Source organism: Lissotriton vulgaris, chromosome 9 (genome assembly GCF_964263255.1).
Source record: "Lissotriton vulgaris chromosome 9, aLisVul1.2, whole genome shotgun sequence".
Lineage (NCBI taxonomy): Eukaryota > Metazoa > Chordata > Amphibia > Caudata > Salamandridae > Lissotriton > Lissotriton vulgaris.
Window position 1 is genome coordinate 263,476,293 of NC_141697.1, and position 17,914 is coordinate 263,494,206.

The 17,914-nt window shown below is 47.6% G+C and overlaps 1 protein-coding gene across 4 annotated transcripts in view; it reads left to right on the plus strand.

The window, feature by feature from the left end:
- The window catches only part of FLVCR2 (FLVCR choline and putative heme transporter 2), a 505,902-nt gene that overhangs the window by 229,730 nt on the left and 258,258 nt on the right, over positions 1-17,914 (plus strand). The window lies entirely within an intron of this gene.

Here is a 17,914-nt window from a genome sequence, read left to right on the forward strand (position 1 = left end):
GAGAGTCCAGTCCAGGTCCTGTTGACACTAGTCACCTGGGCAGTTGCAAGAGAAGGCCTCTTGCAACTTGTAGCTTGTTGTGCTTTAAAAAAAAAGCTTTAAAAGAATGACGGCCTTATGACGCTTCTAGTCCACTTCCTTTGTCCTGCGTACAAGAGAGACTGGGTCCAGTACTCCAGGGCTCTTCTCAGGTTGGATTCAACCGGTTTAGTCCTCCTGTGATCTTCCTCCGGTCCAGGACTATTCTGACGTGGGTGCCTGGAGGTGCCACATTTATACCTGGCACAAACTAGTGGGTGTTAATGACCCCTGGGACTTACTAAGCAATGGGGAAAATGTTTCTGGCATTAACCCTACTCACTTTGGGCATTTCCAAGATGGCCGAAGTCTACAGCCACACTAAACTTGAGCTCTGAGGGCTTGTAGTATTTGTGGGGAGTGTACTATGGTAATCTCCAAACGCTAAAATCCAGTTTGGGCAGTCTCTGTACCCCCAACAAACTCTGAGACCGAAGTCTGGTAACCAGCAACCAGACAGTGGACTTACACACAGTGTTTTGGCGTTCTGTTTTCCTCCTTTGAAGTGCACCCCAAATGTTCTATTTAAACCCAGGAAAGCTGTCAAACAGGTTGTGGCACTGCCTAGCCTAAAAAGATATTTGGGATGGTGGTGGGGAAGTATTACAAATCACTGGGTGAGAATCCCAAACTCTGAATCTCTCGCTCTAAAAAGTGGGTAATAAAACACTACCCAAGCCAGTTCTCGCACCCAGCCGTTTAAGTAATATAAGGGACTCACATTGTATTGACCGCAGTTAAACCCCATTTTCCACTCTGGAGCATAGTCCCTCAAAAAAGGCTCCTACAATTCTAGTTATGTGAACACGTGGCTCTTGCTCTCAAGTGACACCTTGATGTCCATAGGGTTGTCTTCATGTCCGTAAGGTTGTCTTCATTAAATAGTGTGTAATTTTCTCTTGAACTGCGTGAGCGGTTCACACCTCTGCTGAGGGAACCAGTAGTAGTTTGGAAACAGTATAATCTTCGAGCTCTTTGTATTAGTTTACTTCTCAGAGGCCAATTTCGAAACCATCCCTGCGACGATCATAGCCCCAGTGGGTACTCCACTCTTCTGTGGGCTCCTGTGGGTAGTCTGTGATTTGTAAGGGCGCTTCCAAGGTACAAATCTCTTCATCCAAGAAACGCTGAATTGAATCTTGTAGTGATGTCCCATCTGCCAGTGGTAGAACTGGCGGAGTAGAAACCCTTGTTTACAGCATGGTCATGCCCCAAAGCATGAAGTTCATGGCGGGGACAAAATATTTAGTGGTGGCCCACAAGCAAGAAACATGACCCATTCCGAGGGAGCTGTGGGGTTGCAGATTCTCTGTTTTGGTACTCCTACCTCTTCCTCCTCAGGCTCTTCGATCAACACAAGATTTTCGCGAAGAACGCCAGCCCAGGTCCAGGAAATGCATTCCCATGTGTGGTATTAGGGCACGGATCCTTTGGGATCTGTCAACAAATTAAAGGCACTTCCCCAGGAGAGGTGTCCAAACTTTCGGTTCCAATAAGTTCCATCATTGTTTGAGTACAGTTTTTGTGAGAGACTTTGGAAGGCCTAACTCTAATGTTAGCACAGTAACGCTTCCTGTGAGGCCTGTGGTCATGTGTTTCCTACGAGTTGCCGCCACAAGCCAACACTGCTGTGAGTTTGATCAGTGTATGTGTGCCATAAGCTAATCCTGCCCGAGTGTGGTGAGTCACTCGCACTGCTTATTGGTGATCTTAGCTCACCATAGATGCCACCTGATGTTTTCCCATGAACAGCGCTTTGGCAACTCGGCCCTACCTTGCTTCTGGATTGTGCCCATTTTTGTGATGTTAAGGTGATACGTTGTTAAAAAACAAAGAAATAAGAAAAGTACTATTGTTCCTGTCGTTAGCAAACTATCTTGACTCCGCCGTTTCCAATCATTTTTGGAGCATCTATAAACACTGAAATAGGACTACGTGGTTACTTTAAATAACAAAAGACGATTCCGGCTACTAAACAAAAGCACCTCTAATTATGGAATCAACAAACTCTTCAGGAGTTTTCACACAGGGTCTCCACTTATTGACTGGGAAGAATGGATAGGCATATTTGAGAACTATTAGTAAGAACTTGATGGGCAGGATTATTATTTTTTTTAAAACTTTTTATTAACCTTGCTCACAGGTACATAACAAACATAGCAGTGTACATTTAGCAGGAGATAGTCAGCAGTCTCTGATTCATACAGTGGGCAGGTCAAAACATTCCCAGAGACCACCCCTCGCTTCATACCCCACCGCCTTCCCCCCCAGATCCTCTGTATTTTCGCCAGGGGCCCCAGACCTTCCTACACTTCTTCACACACCTCCTTGCCTTGTAAATAGTCTCCCCCACCCTTTGGGCAGAGGAGACGCCTCCATTGGTCCCATCGTGGAGCCTCCCACGCCCCTCACCCCTGGGCAATATTCCTTTTTGCCACCCCAGCTGCCAGGGCCAACCAGATCTCTTTGTATCCTGTCCAAGCAGTCGGACCTTTAATCATTAATAAAAGCCACCTTGGCTCCACTGAAACTGGCGGCCCTACAACTATCTATTTTGGAAAAGGGGGGTGGTGATGGACAGAGTTTCTGAATGATGCAGAATACTCCTACCCAGTCAAGAGATCAGGGCTTAATCCATCACCGTTTTTTTAGCTCACTGCACCATCCCAGCTCAGAACCTGGCTACATGCAAATTAGTCTGTCCCTGTCCCAGTGCATCATGGGAACAGGGCAAACCAAACTAACAAGCCAATTCTTATACTGGGAAGGAAACACGCTTCCGGGGACCGGTTTCTGGCATTACAGCCGTCGTCGGGTGCGGCTTGCTTGAATCCTGATGGTGCAATGAGCAAGGGACTCACGTCTGAGTATACCCTCCCACACTTAGTGTGGACAAAATCGATTTTGGAAAAGGGGGGTGGTGATGGACAGAGTTTCTGAATGATGCAGAATACTCCTACCCAGTCAAGAGATCAGGGCTTAATCCATCACCGTTTTTTAGCTCACTGCACCATCCCAGCTCAGAACCTGGCTACATGCAAATTAGTCTGTCCCTGTCCCAGTGCATCATGGGAACAGGGCAAACCAAACTACCAAGCCAATTCTTATACTGGGAAGGAAACACGCTTCCGGGGACCGGTTTCTGGCATTACAGCCGTCGTCGGTGCGGCTTGCTTGAATCCTGATGGTGCAATGAGCAAGGGACTCACGTCTGAGTATACCCTCCCACACTTAGTGTGGACAAAATCGATTTTGGAAAAGGGGGGTGGTGATGGACAGTTTCTGAGTGATGCAGAATACTCCTACCCAGTCAAGAGATCCGGGCTTAATCCATCACCGTTTTTTAGCTCACTGCACCATCCCAGCTCAGAACCTGGCTACATGCAAATTAGTCTGTCCCTGTCCCAGTGCATCATGGGAACAGGGCAAACTAAACTACCAAGCCAATTCTTATACTGGGAAGGAAACAAGCTTCCGGGGACCGGTTTCTGGCATTACAGCCGTCGTCGGCCCGGCTTGCTTGAATCCTGATGGTGCAATGAGCAAGGGACTCACGTCTGAGTATACCCTCCCACACTTAGTGTGAACAAAATCGATTTTGGAAAAGGGGGGTGGTGATGGACAGAGTTTCTGAATGATGCAGAATACTCCTACCCAGTCAAGAGAGTAGTAGACCCGATGCACGATCTTGAACTGGACCAGACGAAACCTGATCTGTATCGCTATCTCCCGCGGACTCTGCAGGGCGTCCTGCCAGTCATCATCCTCCAGGGTGCCAATGTCCCCCTCCCACCCCGCCCGCAGTGATACCAGGGGATCGGGCATGTTATTGATCAGTTTACGATAGATAGTGGCCGTGGGCTTTTCTAGGATAGGATCTAGTAAGAGCCTGTCCTCCAAGGGCGAGTATTCTGGTACTGAAGTCCCCACCGGTATATGAGAGCGTAGAGCATGTTTAATGTGTAAGTAGTGGTATTCAAAGGACCTAGGGGCCTTCCGCCTCCAAACGTCCCCAAGGTATTCAATACCAATCAATCTCCAGCCCCTAAAGCCAGTGAGCTTTCTCACCTCCAGCAACTGATCGCCACACCAAAGCGGGGTCCTGCCAGTTATGGCATTAGCCCAACCCAGGAACCTGTTAGCCTCCCTCCAACATTGCAATACTACCTCTGTATGCGAGGGCAAGCCCCTCCGGAGCTTCTTTGAGTACCGAAGAGGCTCACACCCACCCTCCTGCGTGACGTGCCTATCCACCATAAAGGCCGGTTTCAAATCCGCCGCATAGACCCAATCGTTGACAACCTGGAGCTGAGACGCCCAATAATACAGCCTAACATCCGGCAGGGCCAGCCCTCCATCATACACCCCCTAGTCCGCTTAGGCAACGCGATCCTCTAGCTGCCCCCGTCCCAGAGCAACGTCCTCACAGCCTGGGATATGCGCCGGAACACCCTATCTGGGACCGGAAGGGCGAGTTTTGTAGGATGTACAGGAGGCGCAGTAGTGCCAACATCTTAAATAACGCGGCGCGCCCCATCAGGGTGAGGGGCAAGGCCCTCCAATGTGCAACGTCAGACGCCAATCTCACCAGAAGCGGCTCTAGATTCCTGGCGAAGAATTCCGCCCCATCCCTCGTAACATAGACTCCGAGGTATTTAAAACCCTCGGTGACAACCACGGCCGGACACCTCAACGGGACACGTGGAGGGGCCCCCGAGAGGGGGTAAATCAATTACAATTGATCCTATAGATAGAGTAGCTGCCAAATAGTTCAGAAAGGTGAAGCGCCTGCGTCATGGAATGGTAGGGTCTAGCCATGTATAGGACAATATCATCGGTATATAACGATACACGCTCTTCCCAGCTATTCGTAAGTGATAAGCCCCAGACCGACCGTTCTCTCCTGATCCAGTTGGCAAGAGGCTCCAGTGCCAGGGCGAACAGGAGAGGGGACAGCGGGCACCCCTGCCTCGTACCAGGCCGCAGGGGGAACACCTGGGACAGCACATCATTGACCCGCACCCTTGCCACTGGCCTTTCATACAGCAGGCGCACCCAACCATAGAAGACTGGCCCAAACCCCAAACGCCGCAGGACCGTAAATAGATAAGGCCATTCAATTCTGTCAAAGGCCATTGAGGCGTCCAGCGCCATCAATGCCGTTTGGGTATCCTCTTCATCCTCCGTCATGTACATTACACCATACAAACTGAGTAGATTGTGCTGTGTACTTCTGTGGGGCATAAAGCCCGACTGGTCGACATGTACCAGATCCGGCAGGACTGTGAGTAGTCGCATCGCCAAGACTTTAGCCAGCACCTTGGCCTCCACATTTATGAGCGATATCGGGCGGTAGGAAGAGCAACAGTCCGCCAGCTTCCCCAGCTTGTGGATGACCACGATCGTGGCCTCCCGCTGGTCCGGTGACAGCACCCCTGCCTGCTGTGCCTCAAGGAACATGCGCCTCATGGGTTCAGTCACTATGCTGGCCTGCCGCTTGTAAATTTCCACAGGGAGCCCGTTTGGCCCCTGTGCCTTCCCAGCTTTAAGCGCATTAAGGGCCTCACCTACTTCCAGAACTGTGAAGTCTGCCTCCAGGCCGGTAGACTGCTCCTCCGAGAGCGTTGGGAGAGCGAAGTCTCGCAGGAACTCAGCGCAATCAGATTCTGACCTGGTGCACACCGGGGTGTACACCGCCTCATAGTATGAGGCAAATGCCTCCGCTATGTCCACTCCCGCCGATACCACGGTTCCTGCCTCACCTCGTATCTCCGCAACCCAGGAGCGATCCCTGTCCCGGCGTTCCAGCCAAGCTAGCAACTTCATACTCTTGTTCCCCTCATCGTATATCCGGTGCTGCACCGCGAGAGAATACGCCCGCACCTCGCCCTCCGCCAGTGATCGGAGTTCTCACTGTTTAAGGGCCAACTCGTGACCTTGCACCGCCGATGGGGTCCCCCCAGCCCCTCTCTCCAACTCCTCCACCTTCCTCTCCAACTGCCTCATTTGGAGCACCTCTTCCTTTTTTTCGCGCCAATCAACGCCTGGGCCTTACCCCGCAGGACGGTCTTGAATGCTTCCCAAATGATCATCTGGGAATCAACCGAGCCCTGGTTTTCCTCAAAGTAGAACTGGCAGCCCTCCTGCAGCTTGTCCACTATAGAGTCGTCTTTTAGGCGCCACATGTCGATCCGCGTATAGGCCGCACTTGTCGTAGCGACCCCCTTGAGAATGACCCCCACCGGCGAGTGGTCTGATATCCCCCTAGCCATGATACATGAGTCCATAAAGTCACCCCATCTGATCCGCCCTGGCAAAAAAATGGTCTATTCTGGAGAAGGATCCATGCCGCGCCGAGTAAAAAGTGTACTGCCTTTGCGTGGGGTGATGTGCCCGCCAAATGTCCATGAGGCCCAGTGCTGAGGTAAAACCACTCAAACCTGCCTCGCCCCTGTGGCCCTGTCCCTCCCCTGAGTGGTCCAGATCTGAGTGCATCACCACGTTAGTGTCGCCCCCTAGTATCAAGGTACCCCCCGGAAGCTACGCCAGATGAGATCCCAGTTTTGTGTAGGAAGAAGCATGTAGCAGGAGATCAACAGCAGTGCCCGACCCTCCCATGTGGCCGCCAAAGTCGCCAAACATCCCAATGCCTCCTCCCATTTACCTATGACAATCAGTGCGAAGGCCGTGCAGACTAAGATTCCCACCCCCCTAGAGCCTGACGAAAACCCAGAGTGAGCCAATAGCTTGTACCCGAACCGGTCCAGTGCTTTACAAGTATTCCCTCTCAGGTGTTTCTCCTGTAGGAGAACTATGTCTGGGCCGTGGCCTTTCAAATACTGCAGGATTAGTGTGCGCCTTATTTTATTGCCCAGCGATTCACATTCCACGACCAAAGTCTCAGATTTAAATGATCACCCATTAAAGAACAGTACACAAACATGCGCCGGACCCTCGCCAGACTCCTGTTGAAGCCCAAGGACCACCCACCGTAGCTGCCTCACACACGTACCTGGAGCAAAACAAAAACATACCCCTCAACACTCCCCCTCCCCCCCCAACCATACCTCCCACCCTGCCTCCCTGCTAAGTGGGTCCCCAACCACCCACAATCGTAATACGCAGAGTGCCTGTCGCCCCATAACCCCACAACAACTAGATCAGGGAACACGAGGCTACAGCCGCCGAAGAAGTCAGAGTGTAGAAACGGAGTACCCACCCCTCTGGAAAATTCTGCAAGACAACCCCCCCCATGTCACCCCCAACTGTAAGCCCTGCGCCGGAGTCTCTGAAGGACAGTCATGTGGTTCAGCAATAGTTCTAGGCCATCAGCCTTGCAGCCCCCCACGGGACTGCAGCCCCGAGCCCCCGGACGTCGGGATGGGCACGATTTTTGTCTGTCTTGGAAGGCCATTCTTTTTAGCACCCTTGAGGAGGAGCAGCATGTTTTCAAGTATTTATCTGTTGATCTGGATCAGGGTGGTCAACAATTCACTGATTTTTACAAAGAAAGGATTGGAAAATAGATTTGACAATGATAATAGTGAGGTTAAGAGCAGATTTAAATTGTATACGCAACTGCAAAAATTAGGCAAATCAGTGGATGATTTTGTTTTTAGGCTCAGGGAATTGTCGATCAAATGTCAGTTTGTTGAAATGACTGATGAGCTGATACATTATCAGTTAATTGTACAAAATAGAAGCAAGAACAGGGAAAAAAGGTTTTGGGCAGCTGAAATCCCTCTTTAAAGGATGCCATTGAAATACCTAAAGTAGTTGAGCAGTCAGAATTCTGCATGAAGGAGATGCCAGAAAGAGACAACCGGATTGGGGAAGTTACTTTCATAGAGCAAGATGGAGCAGAAGTTTTGGCAGCAACAAGCCGAAGGCCCGCCAAAGGCAAGCCCTTCTGCGCCCTGGCGGCCCAGGGGCCATGATCCATGCCCAAATCCTCGAATACTCCTCTGGGGAACTTAGGACTCTTGCCCAGCCGGCGCTCCCTCTCAACCCCTCTATCCGCAAGTGCCTTAGCCTTATTGGTATCTCTCAGGCACGGAGATCCCTTGCAGAATTACCGCCACCCATCCCCCACACCTCTAGGGCATTTGGCCCTGCCCAAATCAAACCTACAGCAGTACGCATATTCTATCTTAATACCCGCTCCCTAGTCAATCACCAGATGGACATTTTCCTGCTTCTAATGTCGGAAAAATCAGACATCTTCCTGGTCACGGAAACTTGGCTAAATCCAGACTCCACCCCTGATATGCTAGCAGCACTACCACAGGACTATTACATTTTACATGTGAACCGACCTCCAGGAAAAACTGGTGGCGGACTAGCCGCGATTATCCAGAAGTACCAAAACTTCACTACTATTACCCCTTTAAGCCTCCCCGCTGTGGATAATATGGTCATTAAACTAGATTCCAGTTCTGGACCACTCATCTGTGTCCTTGTCTATAGGCCCCCACAGCACATGCCCTTATTTCGTCTCTTGCTGAGTGAACAGATAGCTAACCTCGCTACGAATTATGCTAATATACTGCTAATAGGCGATCTGAATTACTGGTGCAATGACGCACATGGTGGGACTAACTCTGCCTAATTATCTGATCTACTAACCAATCTCAATTTTACTCATCACATATCCTCAGTTACCCATATTAAAGGGCACACACTGGACCAAGTCTGGACCACAAATCTAACAGTATCCGTGCCCACGATCTTGGCATGTATATGGTTGGATCACCACCTAATAAAATTCACAGCAATGACAGTAATGATCCCCTTCAATAGTAAGACAGCCACGTCCGAGGGAGGCATGATAAGGAAATGGAGTGCCCTGACCAAACAGGAATTCCAGGACTCCTTGGCTAGCTCAGCTCCCGCTCTCAATCCTGATATCAATATCACAGAAGAAAACATCTCAGCCTGGCTACTAGGGGCCAGCAACTCACATGCTCCGCTTAGAAAACTAAACCGCGCTCGCCTATCCGACGCACAGAAAGGGATCTCTAATGAGCTAAAAAAACAAAAGTTAGCTCTCCGCCAAAAAGAAAGATGATGGAGGTTAAACTCCTCCCTCGAAGAGAATCTCCTCTACTTGAAGGCGCGGAAAGAATATAACAATTTCATTACTGCAGCCAAAGCTGCCCACTTCTCTGCTAGAATCCTGAATTCCCACAACAGGGCGAAGGAAATTTTCTCTATAGTCAATGATCTATGCAATGCAGAGAGAATACTACCTAAACCGACACCCACCCACCCAAGATTTATGCAATTCATTGAACAACTACTTCGTGGAAAAATCTCAAACAGTAAAGCTAGCATCCCTACACCCAGCCCTATTGAGACCCCCACCACCACGATAACGAATTCGTCCACCCTAGATCACTTCCCTGCCATTAGCACTATTTTAAAAGACACCCTCTCCGCCCTGCCGCACACCATAATGCCCTTTCTGGATGAGTCCCTCTCACAGGGCAAGGTCCCTAACGCATTTAAGGATGCCTTAGTGGCTGGACTGTTCCCATGAGGCACAGGGTCAGACTGACTTGCATATAGCCATGTCTGAACTGGGGTGGCAGAGTGGGCTAAAGAACGGTGATGGATTAAACCCAGATCTTTTGACTGGGTGTGAGTGTTTGATTGATTCAGATGCTCCGTCCATCACCACTCCCTTTTGTACCGCTTTTGGCCGCCATAAGTGTGGCAGGGTATGCTCAGACGTGAGTCCCTTGCTCACTTTGCCACTGGATTCAAGCAAGCCGGGCTGAAGACGGCTGGAATGCCAGAAACCGGTCCTCAGAAGCTTGTTTCCGGTCCAGGAAAGACATGGCTTGGCAGTTTGGGCTGGACTGTTCCCATGAGGCACAGGGTCAGACTGATTTGCATATAGCCATGTCTGAACTGGGGTGGCAGAGTGGGCTAAAGAACAGTGATGGATTAAACCCAGATCTTTTGACTGGGTGTGAGTGTTTGATTGATTCAGATGCTCCGTCCATCACCACCCCCTTTTGTACCAACTCAATTTACTTCGGCATGCCACTGTCCTTAATCAAACAACTCCAGATGGTCCAGAACCAAACAGCAAGACTGATCCACCAGCAACCAAGATGGCAACTTGTCAGACCTTTACTTCAAAAACTCCACTGGCTCCCCATTTCCCAATGCGCGGCCACAAGACGGGTTGCTTAATTTTCAAGTCTCTATACGGCTGGAGCCCTAAATTTATTAATTGCCTATTATCTAAGTACACTCCTTCCCCGCAACCTGCGCTCAGCCCACCATCCGCTATTAACCACCCCTGCCTTAAAGTTAAAACGCCAGGGAGGACACAGGTTTGCTTCCTTAGCCCCCAAATTGTGGAATTCCTTTCCACTGGAGATCCGGTCATGCAACAATCTTCTGAGCTCCAGGAAAATGCTCAAGACATGGCTGATTGTGCAGGCCCATGAGTAACTTCGTCCTGTGGTCCGACGCACTCTAGAGTTAGCGCCATGAAACCGCCTGGTGTACGTACGCTGTAGAAATTCTTTATAACATAACATCATGTCTCTATCAAAACTGCAGTTTCTCACAAACTGTGTAATGAAGTTTGTTCTAGGTGTGGGAGTAACTTTCACAACTAGTTTAAAGCATGTTTCACTGTGAGAAAAGGCTGCAGGAAATGTGGTCACAAAGGTCACGTGGCGCTAATGTGTAAAGTTAATCGCAAAACTAAAGTTGCTGTGATACGCGAAGAGTGTAAAGGGGATGTGACTATGATGTTGAAAAGGACGATAAAATCTTATATGTTGATGACATAATGGAAAATACTGAAAGGCTTATTAGGCCGAAAACGGATTTCAGAATCAAAGGTAGAATTGTTAGCTCATGGTAGATTTAGGCTCACTTTATATTATAATGACTAAAAATATGTTTGTGCAGAAGTGGCCAAATGTTTGTTTGCTACCAATAGATATAAATCCTGCTAGGTATCAAGGAGTAACAATTTATATTATTGGTACATGTTTACTAAGATTGAGTTTCAAGACATGTCGCAGAAAGTGAACCTCTAATTTTGGGGTGTCAGCACCAGTATGATATCCACATAATTAATAAACAATGGGCTCAAAACCAGATTATGGTAGCAGATGACATTTCGGTGGACGAAATCATTGACAGTGTCAAATTCTTTTTTGCTGACAGATTGGGAGAATTGAAGGAGTACATCTGTAATATTGTACTGAAATCTGATGCAGTCCCAGTCCAACATAAATTAAGAAGGGTACCCATTGTTTAATTGAGTGAGGTTAAAAAAATGCTTTGTGATATGGTGAGTGAGGCAGTCATTGAGCCGATAGAGACCTCTGCTTGGATTTTCCCAGTTGTAATTACAAAGAAATCGGATGGTAGCCTGAGGTTTTGTGTCGATCTGCACAGTGTCAATAGGAATATCATGTTTGACAACTATCCTTTGCCAAATACAAATGAATTAGTCTTGTTACTTAAAGGTGGACAGTTTTTAAATTTTATTTTTAGCAAACTTGACTTTAAAAGTGCTTATCTTCAGATCAAATTGCAATAAGTTTCAAAGTGTCTTACAGCCTTTACAACAATGGAAGTCATTTTTCAGTTCACTAGAATGCCATTTAGGCAATATTAGGCTGCAAGTGTTTTTCTCAGAGAATCCTGGCTGAAGTGTTCGGGGGGTATAAACAACATTATATTTTTTCAGTATGACAAGCTGGTGTTCAGGGAATCTATTAAGTCATAATCTCACTCTCAAGCAAGTGTTGGATAGGTTTGCTGAGGCTGGCATGACTATCAATAAAGAAAAATGCTAATTCCTGTTGTAAGAAGGGGAGTATCTTGGATATACTCTATCTAAAGAAGAGATGAGACCAAAAAAAGATTTGCTGAAGGCCATTAAGGAAGCTCCTGCTCTATGTAATAAAGATCAGCGTAGATCCTTTATGGGCCTTAAAGAATACTACTCTTAAGTTTATAAAAAAAATTGCAGACAAGACTGAGGACTTGCAGGAAGTCTTGAGGAAAGGGTATAACTTTTTATGGAAAAAGTCAACTGCTTTCTTTTGATATTAAGGATGAAATGTGCACTGCTGAAGTGTTAGCTCCATTTGACACTGGGCTCAAACCATTCTTACACGCCGGTGCTATAGGAGTCAGTGCAATGTCATCCCAGGTTCATGCCAGTGGCGAGAGGGCAGCGCAGCATTTGATTCAAGGTCACTCACTCGAAGTAAGAGGAATTATTCAGTGATTGAGATGGAGACCTTGGCTGCAGTGTGGGGAATGGAGTATTTCCGTACATATGTTTGGGGAATTCAATTAACGCTTCGCACAGACCACAAGCTTTTGGTTAAGATACTTTTACCAGGGAGTGCAAGGAAGAAGCCTGCAAGATTGGTGCTTTTACCATCTCACCTTCAGGAGTATTGTTACTCTATTGAAAATAACATTCAAGCTGATTGCTTGTCATGTTTGCCGTTAGATTGGCAAACAGTGCATAAGATTAATGTTGAAATGGGGAAAAAGAAGGTTCTGTGGTTAGTGTTGAAGATATGTTTGATTGCACTCAGGGTGCTGTCAAAGGAAGAGTGATGTGAAGGAATGGTGGATGATGCCAATATGAGGGAAGCTCTTTTGATTAAGAATGGAATAAAGAGGTAGAGTTTGGGGAGTGTGCAGGTTCAACCGTATGTAAAAATTGTGGATGAGGTGTTGATGAGTGGAGACTTTGTGGTAATGAGAGGAGACAAGTTTGTGCCCCCAGTGAGCCTTCGGTGACATTTTTTATCTGGCCCGTGAGGGTCATTTGGGGACAGACTTTGACAAAAAAAAAGGTGTTCAGGGAATTGTTTATGGCCAGGGTTGGATGGATGGATGGATGGTGATGTTGAGGTATGGGTTAAGCGATGTGGTGATTGCAAAGAAGGTGAGAAAAGGTTAAGAGTTACTAGACAAGTATGTGGAGGACTGATTACTGGTTCTGGAATGGTGGGGCACAGTTTATGCCTGAATTTTAAAGGTGTGTTTGGAAGTTTAGGGGAAGCTTAAGTTTGCATTGGTGGTAGCTGATGTCCACTCGGTGTCTCGTGGTAAACTTTCTTAGACAAATTAACACAAAAGCCAATATAAATACTGTGGAGGAAATTTTCAGGGACGAGGGATAGCTCTGTAAGTTGGTTACAGATAATGGTACTCAATTGGTTTAGAAGTAAATTAGAATTTTTGGGGGATTATGTTGTAACAAACCCTCCCGCACTAGTTTATGTAATCCACAACCAAAGGCATTGTGGAGAGAGCTAAATAGCATAGTGAAAGGGTCTATTCACCTGGCAGTGGTCAATAGGAAAGATGTCTGGTCGGCTGTCATGGATCTGGTATGGGCCTAGTGTTCAACTAAGAATGGAGGTACTGGAGAAGCCCCCTTTGACCTGATGCAAGAAAGAAACGCTGGCACAAAGATTTTACCAGCATGGATTAACTCTTTATTGAGCAATGAGCATGAAGATCAATCTCTCAGTGGGGGCGGGGGTAGGTAACATTTGTGTATGATGATATGTGAAGGGGAGTTTGTGCTGGGGGGGAAGGGGGTTTGAAAAACGTTTGTGAGGCTTTCAAGGTCAAAGAGTACATCGATATTTTGCAGTGTTGGAGAATGGTGAACAGTGGAATTGAGGAAGAGTGGCAGGTATGATAAGACAAGTTGTGAAGGTGGGAGAAGAGGATGGCTGTGGTAGCTTCATGTTAATGGAAGATGATGAGTTCTTGGGTAGATGTAGTGGAAAGGTCCCCAGGGCGGTTAATGGAGGACGATGAGGTCTTGGGTAGGTGTAGTAGAGAGGTCTCCAGAGCGGTTGGGTGGTAGCCGTGAGGAATAGTTGGAGATAGTCCCTGTGAGGGAAGGACAAGACCAAAGGTCGACATATGGATTTTGCAGGACTCCTGAATATTTGAGAGAGTACGTCAAATGCTTTTCTATTTCATTTTGTATTATTACTTCTTTATTCTTATATTTTGTTTTGTGTTTTATTGGTCTATAAGTGGGGAAGATGTTATATTTTGAGCTCGAGTTGGTTCATTCTAGCTTGAGTTTTATTTATGTCATACGGAATGGTGTTTGATTATGTCTTGCGTGCCACACAAGTCAATTGTTTGAAGGGCTGGTGGGGGAGGACTGCATTGAGGCCGTTTTCTTTCGAAACATTTAAGTGTTCATACTACAGATTTCGAAGTTGTTACTTACAAGATAGAACTGTTTGTATCCGTTAAGCAATAGAGTGGTGGGATGATAGCTTCACAAGGAGGAATCCAGAGACACGCTGGCAAGAGAACTCTGCTCTTAAGTACGTTTAGCCATGGATCCACTCATGACTTTATCCTCTATCTCGAAGTAGCAGAACTGATTCCCCACCACCTACAACCCAACATTCACCACATTCTCTGTATTAAACACGTCATTCCACCTCCTCCCAGGCACCTCACATACTAACCCAAGTACTCCAAGACACTACATCCAAGCATTAGCCACAAAGATACAGTGAGCAATAATTGGTGAGCAGTACAAAATGACTTTCAAAATCACCTAAGCTGATATAGGCTCACAAATAAATGTGATGGATCCTTTTACGTCTAAACACACGTCTTGTAAATCCTCTCCTGCTGCCCCATCTGGCTCGTGTGGATTCCCTTACACTTACTTAACCACGATGCCCTTCAGTCATCAAACCTTAGCAAAAAAAATGCGTTTTCCTCATAGTTCTGTGAGAAGAAGTTTCATAAGCTGCAGGGATCCACAACATTCCTTCCTCCTAGCGTTCCCACACTTGTCCCGATTTAAAATGCTACCACTCTTACGGGGTGGGGTGAAAGACTGTAGGCGTCTTCTGGGGTGGGAGCATGGCCTGAGGCCAGGGTAGGCAGCCCCGTCCCTTTTGTTTATATTCCCTTGTGTCTATTAGGCTTTCCACCCCTCCGATGAGGCAGATTGCAGGCAAACCCTCCATCTGCCCCCAAAGGGTTGGGGGCGGCTTGAAACCCCATTCACTTTAACTTTTACAGAAGTGACATCAGCATGAAATGCGCACAGATTATCTCTACAAAAAACAAAAGCCTTGGGCTGCTTAGGAAGCTCTTCCCAAGCATCCCAAACTGAAATGAAGGAAGCAAAAAAAACCAATTCCTCTGGTTTCGGTGCCACAGGGATTCCCCGCCCATGGCAGTTTGACTTGACCTCAACGTCCATAGCGCCTGGCTTGGAGCAGTCTTGACTGTCTATCTCTTCAGTAGCGTCCAATAAGTTAAATGATTTCATCCATTACAACTCTGGGTCAGAGTCCGCAACATCCTTGAGCTTTGCCCCGATGAGTTGTTGTTCCATCACAATGTCAAATCCCCATTCCTCTACTGTGCTTTTTTCCTTATCTCAGGCCTCCTGACTCATTGGCAGCTTCCTCTCACAGCTATGGGCTTGGCATCCATGAAAGGGATGCTCCACGTAAACATGCTCTAGCCACTTCCTGGAATGAACCTCGCCTTTCTAGAGAAACATTGTGCTTTTTATCCAGAAGGTCTAGTGTAGGAAGTTTTACAGGAGTCCCGAGGCAATTTTGGATTACTGGGTGTCATCCAATACCTTTACCTCTGTTGCTGTGGGACTTAACCCTACAATTTGAGCTTAAAATGAACATGTTATGTACATGTGTAAAGTGCATTATCACCCACGAGGTTATCCTGGTGCTGAAGTACACCCCCTTACCATGACAGTCTGGGTACTAAGGTCAAACAGTCCAGGGCCTCCTCAGGAAATGATGGGGGTAAGAATCTCAGAACTTAAGACAACTATTACAAGTCAATAACTAAGCCTAAGCTGCACCAGTGGGATGCGCTCTTAGGGTACTCTTTGGGCAGTAGTAGCTGATCAGTCATTTGCAGGGGTTTGGTATCTCGAGACTCTCTGGGGAATGCTGACTGGGTTGTGACCCAGTCCACCATAATATTCTCTCCCCGTTGGTGGCGGTCTCTTCTCCACCCTTTCATGGGTTCTCCCTGGTTTGCGCAGTACTTTGTCGTTGTTTTACTTGTTGTTTTGCAATGCATACAGTGCCTGCCGTCTTTGCGGAGGCACTGATAATGCACATGACCCTGCATCGCACAACCCAAAAAGTGCCAGGAGCTGGGAGCTTGCCGTCCGCCCTGCTGGGTGATGTGCAGGCAACATCTGCTGTGCCAGCACAAGGTAAGCAGAGCCAGCACTAGTCGGAGAGGCTATTTTGGAGATGCAGTGCTTTAGCCTTGACAGATCTTGCAGACTGTGTTCTTCCTCCAGCTCAAGCACAAACCCAGAATTCATAGATGCTAGGTCCCCATCCCTGGTCGTACCAGTGACTGTGCAAAGCTTGGTGCAAGCCGATGGGACAATGGGGTTCTCTTTTGGCACTCTTATTTCTTCTGGGAGACCGCAGACTTGGGTTTGGTCTTCCTTCGCGTTTGCAACAGAGGGCACTGGATAAGAGTTTGTCACTACCCTCAGTCCACAGGGATGTATGCTTCCACTCCACACTGCGGGATCCCTTTGGGATCTCCTTCCTACTACCGTCTGCCTTATTCCGGAGCCCCCTCTCACTTTTGCTAAAAGTAACTGTGATATTTCCCTTACTCAGCTGCACTTTTAGTGTTGGACAATGATGTTATCGTTTGTAACCTATGTACCATCCATGTTCTCTCTTATGTAAAGCGCTCTGATACCTCCGGGTCTAGCCAGCGCTATATAAAACTCCAAAAGCCCCCAAAAATAAAATCAATTGAGCGTCACCTTTGTAGAGTGATACAGATGCTTCCCCGATACACTAGTGGTCGTCTTCCTCGTTTAAGGGCACCTGTGAAGCAGGTCAGCTCTTTCCCTCCTAGTAAGGTCCAAGCAGCCTCTCATTGTAATTTTAGTTGAGGAACCTGGGTTTCTGGTTCCGATTCTGGCAAGGGAGGGTTGGCACTGAGCACAAAGCGGTTCACTGGTGCGGAGATCAGAGTCCTAGTAGTGACATTGTGGATGGAAATGTCTGTCTCATCTTTATAAAAGGATTGCATATGATAGTTGAGTATCCCAACATTGAGCTCTGAAACCAGTTTTGCTTATTCTGCTCAGATTGGTCACGGTAAGATCACTGCCATAAAGTGCTAGCAGAAAGGTGGGGTGGATCTAGCAGTCTCTTGTCAAGAGAGACCCAAAACGAGGATACAAGAACAAACAACTCTATCCCGCTTTGGTACCCGTTAGCCTGTTGTGGGAGGTGGGGGTGGAGGGGAGGGGGGGTGGGGGTAGCCCTACCAGAAAACAATGACAAAGAAAACAGGGGGTAAACTTCCTTGCTTCAGTGGGTCCTCTGTCACTTCTCCTTCACTCTTAAAACTTTGACACACCACAAAAGATCCCTGTATTGTTTTGGGAGAGCTCTGCCTTGCACGTTTGCTGTCTGGTCTCTTCTTAGCCCTCCATCTTAGTTAGCAGTCGGATGTAACAGTTACAGAATGCTTTCCAGTGTGGCTTTGGACATATGTATCATTCAAACTCCATACAGCTTCCTTGCACATGCAAACTCACAACATCCATGTCCCACATAGATGGACGAAGGGCCTCGTTGTGGGAGACTGTCAGATGCTGGTTGGTGACTTTTTGCGGGCAAGGACAAGAAAAAAGACTGTATTGTCAGTATAAATGGTATCTCTGCCAGCACTCCGTCTTCTATTGCCCGGCATTCTGATAATGCACATACATGATTGTCGTGTGTGTTGGAGTTGAGAGGAAAAACGCTACAGCGTGCCATCA